At 35.1% G+C, this 12,443-nt stretch overlaps 1 pseudogene across 2 annotated transcripts in view; it reads right to left on the reverse strand.

The window, feature by feature from the left end:
• LOC150108927 (G protein-activated inward rectifier potassium channel 3 pseudogene) overlaps positions 1–12,443 on the reverse strand; it is a 77,959-nt pseudogene that overhangs the window by 54,657 nt on the left and 10,859 nt on the right. Inside the window, exons 2-3 of one of the 2 annotated variants that reach the window (XR_016549404.1) lie at positions 3,439–4,985; positions 1,920–2,451 (exon numbers count right to left, since the gene is read on the reverse strand). The product of XR_016549404.1 is annotated as a G protein-activated inward rectifier potassium channel 3 pseudogene, transcript variant X1 (transcript). Of the gene's footprint in view, positions 1–1,919; positions 2,452–3,438; positions 4,986–12,443 lie in introns of those variants that run through there. The other variant, XR_016549405.1, reaches the window with a different exon arrangement.

The following is a 12,443-nucleotide window of genomic DNA, read 5'->3' on the forward strand; positions in this document are numbered from 1 at the left end:
GAGTAGGATATACATTAAAAATCTGCTTAATAGTTTGTTCTAATTTTGAACAAAATGAACAGATATATGGTGTACACTTGACAGTTGTACACTTCGCAAGCACGGTCGCCATTTTTCGATTGTTGATAACAGCTACATATACTGTTATCGTAATAGACTGTGCTGCCACCTAGATTCATTTTATTCCAATTCACTGAGTAAAAATTAATTCAGTAGATGATGGTGCTAGTCGTCCGTTGTGACATTGCTCACTGGAGGAGTGAAATATGGGAATGATATATATTCATGACAGAATTTGTCAAAAATTCGGAAACATCTGGTACTCTCTAAAGTTTTGGCTCAATCTTAAGTTGAATTGACAAAGTGCATCAGAAATTTCATTCCTAAGACCAGACCACGAAGAAGACTGTTTACAGAACCATTTTTTAATGTTTTCCTTTTGTGGTTAGTCGGAAATGGACTCAAAAATATTAATTTTTTTTTAATGCAAATGACTCTGAATCTTCAGGACCTCTCTGCCAAGAAGCATAGCAATTTTATGGTTCCTTACCATCTTGGAATCACCTAAATTAGACCCTCTACAATTCTTTTTCTTTCCGTACTGAAACGCTTTGAAGCGGATATGATTTCAAGATGCCTCATGTACATTTGAATACAACATAGCCTTAGCCAAAACAAATCTAACAGAGATACATTGAACAAAAAAGGAATTACTGCATACATTTAGAAGCATCTCACCGATTCAGGGCATCTTGTATGTGATTTAACTTCTTACAAGAACTTCTGACTTGAATAATTTTCAGTCTTCGTATTTAAATATTTACTGCCATCCGAAGTGTGTTTGTGTTTTCACTCCAAGAGTCAATAATCACGTGGGATGTAATGGCAACATAAGATTAGATGGATAGACACGTGTTGTGTCGACATAGCATTCCAGTTTCAAAGCAAGGTGATTCATGGTAAAGAGCCTGAACATTTCGTGAAGTGTTCTAGTAGAATGGGTAAAACATTTATTTTTTCAACTTCAGTGCATTTGAGTCATCCAAAATCAAACATTAGAAACATTTTTTGGCGAATGAGACAAGATCTCGTGGCTTTTCTTGTAGTAGTCGCACAGGAGAATGCCATGACTACAACTCATCCAATAATCATTAGAACAATGTTTCTTGCTTCATTAGATCTGATATCATGGCTGAGTAACTGCTTAGAAATCTAAGCTATTCTGTCATTTCCATGCAGTGACTTACGCTTTAAAAATCTTGAAGTAAAGAATAATTTGAGGGAGAAGAGTTTACTGAACATAATGTACATTAGAAGACAGTCTTCAGAATGTTTCCAGGATGACTGGGATGTTCGGTTACATTGTGCTATTAAGCTATTTCGGTTGGCTTCGATCTATTGGTTGAACATAATTGAACAAGATATTTTCATGTTCTAGCATTGCATTGAACGTGATATCTTTTTTTTTTTTTTAAATTTGACATATTTCGTCTTCATAACAAAGTCTATTTTGATGTTTTCATTTCAATAACAAAACTGCTTGAAAAATAATAATGCATTTTAGCAGAGATGTTACACTGAGGTGTGTGTGTGTGTGTGCGCGCGCGCGTGCGTGCGTGCGTGCTTTCCCGTAGACAACAGTCTTTGACTGTTCTACCTGGTGAGTTGCACAACAGACGCCAATTTATGGAAATCAGCACCCATTTCATCCATCATACGACTGACTCCATGATGATATGAACAGTACCTGTGATTGTCATGCACAAGTACACGCTTTACCATTTTTTTATGCTTGTATTATGAGTTAAAGCGTTTATGTTTTTATGCGAACTGTTTTAGTTTCATGTATATGTTGAGAAAAAGTTCAGCAACTTCATAAAACTGGTGAAAAAGAAAGAAAGAAAAAAAATTTATTGATATTGCATTACTATGAGTATTTTTTCTAAAATTATATTTCTCTTTATATTAAAATATCCACTGATTAAGCTGCATTAAGTATTTTGAGAATTGTTCCCAGTCTTTTGATTTCACTTTTTGATTTAGAGTGGTCTCCTCTAATCACAATAAGAGGCTTTCAAAAGGTTAAAAGGGTAAAAATGCATATGATCTCTTGTCTTTTATTTTGCTTGGCAATTCCACGATGAAGTAATATCACAAGTCTTCAAGAAAAAGATGCCTTTATGAAGCATTCCCCCCCCCCCCACACACACACACAATATCTTATTTTCTTTGAGCATATTTATGCCCAAAGTACACATTGATAACAACTGCATAAACGTCTTTTATAAGATAAGAGCGGCATCTTCTAAAATTAGTTAAGTTTGTTTAGTGCAGTTAGATTATGTCTACTTCTTAAAGAAGTCGTTTAGTCCATTAGCACCAATGTTGCTTTTCTTTCTTAAAGCACTTCATTATTCTCACTTTTGCTTGCTCATAGCAATGGTCGATCCCCTAAAAATAAAATAAAAGTAAAATATTAACTTATGATGAACAATGTCGTCAAGTAGATTTAAATATTTAACTTGTAGAATAAAATAGGTAAATATGAACATTACTATAGTATAATGAAGATTTCTGGAGTGCAACGTAATACAACGATTATGTAACTCTCATCCACTAGCCACAGGGGGCTGTAAATACAAATATTCACAGCCCGCTGTAGGTGATCTCCTATTGAACTGAAATTAGAGAAAATCAAAAGATCTAAAATGGGGAAATCCTGAGTGGAACAGGGAGCAGATATTTAAACTATTTTCTTGCAGGGCCTTAAATACTACTACTACTAAAAATAATAAAATCCTGCAAACTTGGTAGGTATCCTATAGGCATCGTATCACCCATAATCTATTCATTCCTCATCCGTCCAAAACGGGTTGATTTCCCTGATAGTCAATTAATGCAGTCAGCTTGCCATTCCTCTCCTCTATTTCTCTAGGGATAAGTATTTCATGTCTGTAGAGCTGTGTGCCCACGAGGCCGGTTTGCCTCCTCTGAGGGACGAAAATTCCGAAGACAGACCCTCTCTTCGTGTGAGATTGAAAACACCTGATAAAGGTTCTTCATAGATGGGATTCGAACTCGGGCCTTTCCTACCAAAGGGCTGGTCTATATCAAATGGAGGCTACGGAGGCTCCCACGGTGCGTGCTAGGTCTTGCATAGAGTGCAGTACTTCAAAATAGCAACTAGCTTAAACAACAGGAGTGCACAGATTACATCATTTTATTCCAATGTGACAGAGATTAATAGAGCCCTCCTGTACAAGTTGTTTTTATTTATAGGGTGACACAACTGGCTTTAAAGATCATCCTAAGAGTGGGAGAGACATTCTTTAGGTGAAATAAAAAATACGATTTTTTTAAAATGAGTGATAATTAACTATTATGATTACGAAACAAACTTATAAGATTGGGATGCTTAGAATGTATCACTCCACTTACCACATTTAACACTCTGCTTCGTCCGAAGCGCGTCTTTCTTTGGCATAAAGTACAGGTGAAGACACTGCTCCATTTCTATCGTCTGAAGTTTTCCTTTCTGCACTTAAAGATTCTTGTTGATCACCCGAAGACTTCCGTTCATTTGTTTCATTCTGTTCGTCAGACATTTGTCTATCAATAGAAGGTCTTCTTTCTGTCGGGATTCCTCTTTGAATTGAGTCCATACTGGGACATTCTTGTTGGGTGGGATTATTAAAACTTGGTGATTTTGGGACTTCGCTGATGAGCCGTTGGTATTCGTATAAGTCTTTGGGACTACAAAGAGGAGTCTGCACTTCCTGAGTCGCATTGAATTTACTGTAATCCACAACGTATTCTCCTGTTTCTTTTCGAAAACCAACAACCTGATCAAAGCGATGACCCCAAAGAATCTCAGCAGGTATGTACGATGATCTTGCCTGGATAGATTGACCAGTGGATTCAATTGTACCTTCTAGGATCACGACTATTTCATAGCGCTCTCTCATCATATCTTCGGCTGACTTCAGGTAAAACGGACTGTTTTCATTTATTTCGTGTACAATGGTCGCTGGCCAAATAAGAAATACGTTGTCTCCACCATCATCAAAGTGTACGTCTATTCGGGTATGATAATATGGTATAATTTCGCCTTCTGCTGTAATTTTTCTCCTGATAACTTGCGCACTGATCTGAGAACCAATGATGTGAGATTTTCTCATATCCCCCACTCGAAACATAAGCCTCATTGTTTCATCCCTTAGACAAATGCAAGCATATCTGCTGAACATTAAAGTCTGGGATCTCTTTTTGGGACGAGACAGCTTGGCGAAGACGATGCCTGCCATGAAACACTGGATCATAACTCCTGTTATAGACTGGATGCACATAATGAAAATGGCTTCTGGACATTCATCGTTCGTATAACGAGATCCATAACCAATGGTATGTTGTGTTTCTACAGAGAAAAGAAAGGCAGTAGAAAAAGATATGACATCTTTCACACAAGGTTCCCAATTCTCATCACCAATATGGTCGAAATCTCCATGAGCCAAACAAATTAGCCACCATATAAGAGAAAAAATGAGCCAACTTAAAATAAAGCCCATAGCAAATACTAGAAGATTCCATCGCCACTGAATATCAACTAAAGTTATAAATATATCCTGAAGATAACGCTGGTGACGTTTAGACACGTGCTCTTTGGAGAGATTAACTGTTCCATTCTTTAATATGACTCTTTTACGCTGTCGACTAGACGTTGTTCTACTGAGCGGATATTTATAAGTGGATCCTTGGCCATCGGTGGTTGTACTCTTCAGAGAATAATGACTCGATGTGCTTTTAGTACGGAACAGCGTACGATCACCAGCCATTGACAGAGTGGAAGTAGAGCAAGCATCAAGGTCAGTGGTTGGTCGCGTGCCCGGAAGAAGCTCCTGCCATACTCCGGTTGTTTCTTCAAAGTATTTCATGATGCTTAGCGGGAAACTCTTGTACTTCTAGTTCAGGTATCTGTTGTAGCTTTCCTAAAGAAACAGATTTTATGATTGAGTAAAAAAACAAAATTATGGAATGATAGAGTTAACATTTTTTCATTCATCTACATATAAAGCAAACTACACTAAATGCACTGATAAGCATATCTAAGATTTGTTTTGAGAGAAATTAAAGCACATAAAGCCTATTCTAAGCTTACTTCTTCTAAGAGTGGAATATTCCTGATTGTATACAGCAATTGTTAATGTTCCTGTAGGCCTAATTTGGGAAGCTTGCTGCTGTCATGTTGTTTTGAGTTGTATTAGCGATATCATGAAATCATTTTTTCTTCTTCAGGTTGATGTACGGCCTTGAAAAGAAGGCGTTTCAGGAGAAAAACTTGGGGAGTGAGATGAGCGAAGGGAAGCCATATTTATATTTATATGTAGATTGGTGAAGAATTCTTAAAAAATTAACGTGTCATGTATGCTTATTGTCGTTTACAGAAATCATGGTATTATAAGTCTATTTGTGAGATTTTTCCTGAAACTGCACCGTGAGTGAAGAATATTTCTGTAGAAATATGCTGTCTGGTCTAGAGAAAGAGAATCCTGATATATCAGGTTAACTACATCATAGAGAGAGACATATATTGCTTAATATATATAAGGTGAATTGTCTCGCTTCCTTCTCTAAAATTTCTTGCGTTGTGCATTCGAATACCGCCAATATTTCTTCTTCCCCACACACACACTTACTCACCAGGCTTTATTTAAAGCCCGCTACTTGCTCAGATGCCTTTAGGATAAAGCGGTTGGTCTTATACCTAGATATATATTCCTGTATCTAAACCATGCCTTTTCCTGCTTTGCGGGATTTAAACCCTCATTTCCTGGAGGGAAAACTCTTCACCTCCATATGAGACTCACCTCAACTGAAAGACCTTGATAAAATTCTTGGTGCCCCACACAGGATTCGAACCCGGGTCCGAAGGTACTCCATCAAAACCGATCCAACTAGAGCTCTTTTTATAGATTTCTTTATTTAGTTAGTTTTGTGATAGGTAATTTTAGCAGATATCGCCAAAAGATACCAACATTATAGTGCTACTAATTTTACTGTACCTCGAAATACTGTCAATACAAAAAGTTCTGTCTTGGATGCCTTGTCCAATCCTCGCGCGCTACGCAAGACGTCTTTTTTAGAATTACACAAGAACAGTAATAAAATATTCCTAAATCAAAATAACGATTATTTAATTTTTTTCCCCATTGTATAGATCGATGGCCATCTTCATTATGATTTGAAGGCATACGTTTACATTAACATTGTAGCAGAGTTTCATTATAACTGAAGTCCAATTGGGGTTTATTTAAAGAAATAATATAGACCTGTTAAAGTAAGTACACACACACACACACACACACACACACACACATATATATAAGTGGTATATTCTTACTTTTCATTGTATTTTATCGAGTGTGATGATAATGGTCTGGACTTACTTAATTTGGAACCACTGAGTAGAAGGGAGGATCCCGTTCATGTATAGTCACATATTAAATAGTCTGTTTGCTGTTCAGAAATAATATGACTATTAATTAGTGTATAATGTCCTTAGCGGCTAAAATTGCAGATCACATGATTGCAAGTTAGCGTAGACACAGCTGGAACCAGCACATACTGAACATACTGTGTCCAGAAGTGATCAAGACATTCCTAATCTCGAAAGTAAGCAGAGAAGATAATATGGTTTCATGTCACATTTTGCATATTCACTTATTAATAGAAATGCATATTCCGGTAGATTTTTTTTAAATTATAAACCTAAAGATCTCACTCATTTCTGTGAAACATTAGAGGTAAATTTTGTAATCCTTCCAAGCTACAACAAATAAATAATTAAATTAAGAAAATATTTAGTAAAGCTATTATACTATCTGGATGTTCTTATCGCATTAACCAAGAAATAATAATATTGAAATTGCCAACGTATTCTTTTAACTTATCTTTAAAAGAAGAAGTAATGGCCATCGCCTTCCTTTACTGTGAACAGTTTGTCAATTGCATACAGTGGTAATGAGGAAAGTATTGGCTTTATGTGAGACATTTATGGCTGTAATGTTACTTATCGTCCTGTTTCTAAGAATTTCTTAGCACTTTTTATAAGAGCTCACGGCACCAGCATGGATAATTTGCAGGAAATTGAGGCTATTTCCTGACTCTAATTTTTGTGAAATGCTGTATGATGTCCGAAATTATAATCAATTAGTGGGAAAAGGAAAGATAGAAAGAGAGAGAGAGAGAGTATAAAAAAGTCAAAAGTGACGGACCATCACACTTTGGGGCATTTAAACGGATGATATTGTAACGCACAAGGACTCCATTGTCACACTGAGACTAACATTTAATCTTTTCCTTAAAAACTTGATGGCTTCCATTTCCCAACTGACTTCACTTTTATAAGTAGTAACTTCTTCCTGCCTTTCAGGATAAACTGAAGCCAACTGGGACGAGAAATAATTTGTTAAGCCACATGAAACCGAAGTATAGAAGAAATATTAGAGAAGACGTTTATATAAATAAATAGCAATATAAAATTAACGTTGCAAAAATTAAACACAAATCTATTAAGTTGTTTAAACAAACATAAAGTCTTTATATCTGATGAATCATGTGGTAATTCAACATTTTTGGATTCACTCTTCCCAACAAAATTAAATTTCCATTTTCCAAGTTTTTCAGAGTTTATGTCGTCTGCTTTGAATCTTCATGATTTGACCGCTAGGGGAAGTTACATTCATAGTGACTTTGTTCATTTCTGTGTTGTTTGTGGTACTATGTAGAATATAAAGAAATACAAGTAAGATTTTTTTTATTTCTCTATTCGTACCAATGAATATCTTTCTTGATAGAACGTTCGTAATTAGATTTGACAGTTATTTATAATTGTCGAAGAATTAACAATCTTTTATACAGTGCATTTTAAGCAGAAAATAAACATCAAATTGTGTTTAATTTAATGTAATGATAATATCTAACAAACCAGTAACCACGTCTGCATGCACTATTTCAGTTGAAGATTTATTAATTTTATATTTTTCTTTCACGGACTGTGAAATCCTTAGTCAAACATTTATATCATGATATTAAAATTTAAACATTGGAGTAATATTCGGGGTAGATAATAATAGTTTTTGACGGACACTAATAATGCGGAACACCCACCAACATTTTCTCGTAACAAAATCTATCAGTCACCGGCAAATTAGCCTACGCTCTTAAGTTTTCCAAGCACTACGTATACATGTCTGGTAATTTGTCAACAGATATTCTTGTTTAAAGGAATTAGAAGTGACTAAACAAATTATAAATAAAACATAAAATAATTATTAAATAAAAACTAAGTTAAAGATAAGAAAACCATTTATTTCAATATGAAAATTTTCAAAATGTATGTTGTTGGTGATTATTTTGCGAAAATTTATCATCAGTATGGAGATAATGCAGTAGGATTTATATAAGAATAAAGGTAGATGATGTATGGAGACTTTGATATTACAAAATCTGATTTGAAATACGGTCATGTAATTACATGGCATATTGGCGATACCTCTTAACGGCTGTTTAAGTCTCAGCACTTGCAAGTACTGGGAAAACCCAAGGAAGGGCAAAAATAGTTCCATTAAGTATACGAGTCGTCTAGACTGAGGTATCCAATTATAAACCAATTAGTATCTAAGGAGTAATAGCTAAGGTATTGAAAGTTGGTTAGTGATTGAATATGATACCTCAATGGAGCACGGCTTTGTGGATGGGGGGGGGGTTGGTGTTAGTAATTTACTAATTTTTTTACAATGAAGTTTTAGTCGAGTTACTTAAAGGAAATGACTAATATTATCATATTGTTGAACTGTTCCAAACATTTTGTAGAACTATGAAGTAAACGGAAGCAAATAGTGATGATTAAAAAGGGTGGCTGACAAACACATTAGTGTGTTGGAGGTGAAGCAGAGGGAAGACAAGTGACTCGTGGTGTGCCACACTGGAAGACTGTAATTGGTTTGCGTTTATGATACTAGAGATGATAATTCGAAGGATAATAGCCAGTTGTTTTCTGATGACTAAATGACTTTTGAGGCAGTTGTTTTCTGATGACTAAATTTGTAAGGACAATAGTAAATAGAAGGGATGCGAAGCAGAGATCTTGTGCTAACTGGCACTGAACCTAGAATAGTGCTGCTGCATTGTAGTAACGTGTTGAGTTACTAAGTGAAAATATTTTAAGCTGTCAATTATATTGATGACATTGCATTGCCACAAATTTATGAAGCTAGGAATTTGGGAATGATGGTTGACAGAGTTGAAGTATAGATGACATATTGCTAAAGTGAGCAAATAGCTCAATGGATTACTGGCATGTTATAAACACATTGACAAGTAGGAATAAGGAAATCATTATCTTCATAAAGTTTAATACTATCAAATGGAATTACTGGGTTTAGATCTAGTCGTGTGGATTTCTAAAGGAAATGGTGGTAGAGAGTCAAGTGGGTCAAATTTTATAATACTTGTATGCAGTGGTGAGCTATGGAAATTTCGAGCAAAAAAAAAAAAAAGCCGTATTTCACACAGAAACTTTTATTAATAACACTTGTGTACAAATTCCAATCAAAAAGTATGAGAGGACAATCAACCTCTAAAGGCTATCGTTTTTAAACAAATATTTCATGATCTAAACATGAAATATTTGCACACTGTGTTAACTGTGTTAATTTATCTTACATAAGGAAAACAATTTTTAACTATCTAAATATAATAAGAATGAAATATTTTATAATCTTTTAAAAGACATTTGATTGGCTACTGGTTTTACCATACGATGAGCTGCCAGAAGGGAGAAGGGTAAAGATAGCGCATGCGCTCATTTTATTTTCAAACTTGGGCACATTCGTTATAGAAGAGTTGAAACAAGAATTCCAAATAATCTGTACACTGCCGAGTAGACTAATTTTTGTTAGGTTACCCTATGAGTTTGTCGCTTAAATATGTTTCAAAAAAAAAAAAAAAAGTAAAACAAGAACAAGGGGCTCGCAAATTTGAGAAAAATTTAACGAAGGGCTCGCCAAAGTCCCCGCGAGCCCCTTATAACTCACCACTGCTTGTATGTATTATAAAATTTGGTTGATAGAAGAAAAGGGACGTAGGAGGAAGGAATGTCTTAGAAACACATAAGTTATTAAAGAAGTTTTATAGGATTTATGTAGAAAAACTATTTAAATATGTGACAGGAGACAGACGTTACCTCTCAATGTTCTTATTTGCAAGATGTGGGAGGACTAGATTCTTTGCTTGAACAGCAGTAAACGAGTGGGATAGGTGTTGCTCGAGGTAGCGATATATGGTCAGTTAATGAGTTCAAGGAAAAGATACGATAGGAGCTGGGCCCTCCTACTACGAATATTCGGACTCCATCTATACGCCTGGTTGGGTCTGCTTATCCCATGGTGACCTACTCCATCTTGGGAGAGTGTATATTTGTATTATACTGTGTGTGTGTTTATGAAGAACAATCAAGAATGGATGGCGTGATATGAATCCGTAGTCTTTTAGCTCACATGCTAATTACTCGGCCAACCAGGCCTCCAAGATATATATGGAGGGAGCTACACTAGTAATATCTCGCTTGCAGTTCTTTTTGTTCTCTATTTCGATACATACGGTCCCCACGGAAACTAACAGGCAAGTAATCATCACGCCATGGCACATTTCGTACTGATAAAGAACATAACTATAATCTCTTCACTCGAAGACTTAACCGATGATAAAAAATAAATAAGGCCTTATTATCCACTACAGTAGGGGTATGCTAATATACAGTACGTACAGTAGGACCAGAAAGTCAGTTTTGAAATAAATGCATTATGAGACAGAGGGTAATAATAGCAATTCTTTTTTCGACTAGTTTCATCCAATATCTGAAACAGGTTATATTGCATGGTGAATTTCCTGCAATATATCAAGTTACGTTTCCTGTAAGGTGTTTATTATAGCAATATAATGAAGGAAAATATACACAAATTCATTAATTATAAATTTACATCACTTTTGTAGCGTAGATAAGTTTCGGTTCTAGAACTTTTGTTAACGCAATCACAGCTGAAGTAATGTAGGGTGTGATGCAAGGAATGACTCAGAGACTGTGCAAGGGTGGTGCTGTTACAGAAACAGGATCATTAAAGTAAACAGCCCGATTCTTAACTCTTAAATCTTGGACTGTATTCGTGTGTACAATACATTTATCAATATGCACATCATTATGTTGATTTGAAATCGTTATATGCACCTTTTCTTTCTTTTTTTTTATGCTTTATTTTGTATTTTCTGGGTTCCGTTCAATAGTGTCTTGCGAATGAATAGTAGGGATCTATTAAATAGGTAATAATGGACCTCGATTAATTTACATAAATTGTTTTCTGACACAGAATGAATAATGGACAACTGCCAAACTCATTAACAAATGGGAAAAAATGAAGCAAATGCTAACGTAATTAGCAGCAACATGCTGAGTTTATTACATAAAACAGTTTAATTAAATTAAAAGTAATTAAAAGTAAAAGTAATTAAAAGTCAGTTGGATATTGAGCTACATGTCATGCATATCTTTTCCTCTAAAACTTCGTTACATATTTAAAAAAATAATAATTTTCTGTGTTTCTATAAATACAAAAATAATCGCTATGCATAGATATATTAACGTCTTTTGATTGAACCACTGATTATAATTTCATTATTTATTTTGATGTATTCGTTCAGGTGAACTTCAGTGAAACGCGTCCCTTCTCATGTCTAAATTTTGTAACACTGTTTGCAGTGGATTCTAATTGAGCGGGGGGGGGGGGGGAGTGCCCTTAGTCTTGAGCGAGAAGGATAGGTCTGGTAGGCCAAATGCTGTAGGAGTGTTCATAAATTAGGGGGAAGGAGAGATGAGGTTTCGGGGTTAGAAAAAGCTACGTGACATGTTTTTATTTATAAACCTAAAATTAAGGAAATGATTTTTATCGACCAGTGTGACGCATTGTTTTACTTAGTGAACATCTGAAGTTGCTTGAAAAAAAAAAATGCTTTATATAATCGTTTACTACTCAGATGTCAATAGGTGTACGACCTTTTGTGGGTGGAATTCCTTTTTACAAAATGACACCTATAGAAATTCGCCAAATATTATAAATATGGAATTATTTCTTTTCATCTCTTTTAAAAGACTACCGATAATCTCCTCACTTCGGACACTTTTTTTTCAGTTTCATACAAAAAGCATTAAGACGTAGTCAGTATGAATAATATCATTTGGTTCAATTAACTTTTTTTTTTTTTAATATTGATATCCTTTAATTATAAACAGGACACGACAAATTTCGTTAAAAGAATCGATTGTATCTCTCAAATATTCCAGCTTCGAATAGGGGTGGGAAAGTAAAGACCAAACGATATGGATCGAGATT

This window comes from Typopeltis vanoorti, chromosome 2 (genome assembly GCF_054136105.1).
Source record: "Typopeltis vanoorti isolate ZY-2024b chromosome 2, IOZ_Tvanoo_1.0, whole genome shotgun sequence".
Taxonomy (NCBI): Eukaryota; Metazoa; Arthropoda; class Arachnida; order Uropygi; family Thelyphonidae; genus Typopeltis; species Typopeltis vanoorti.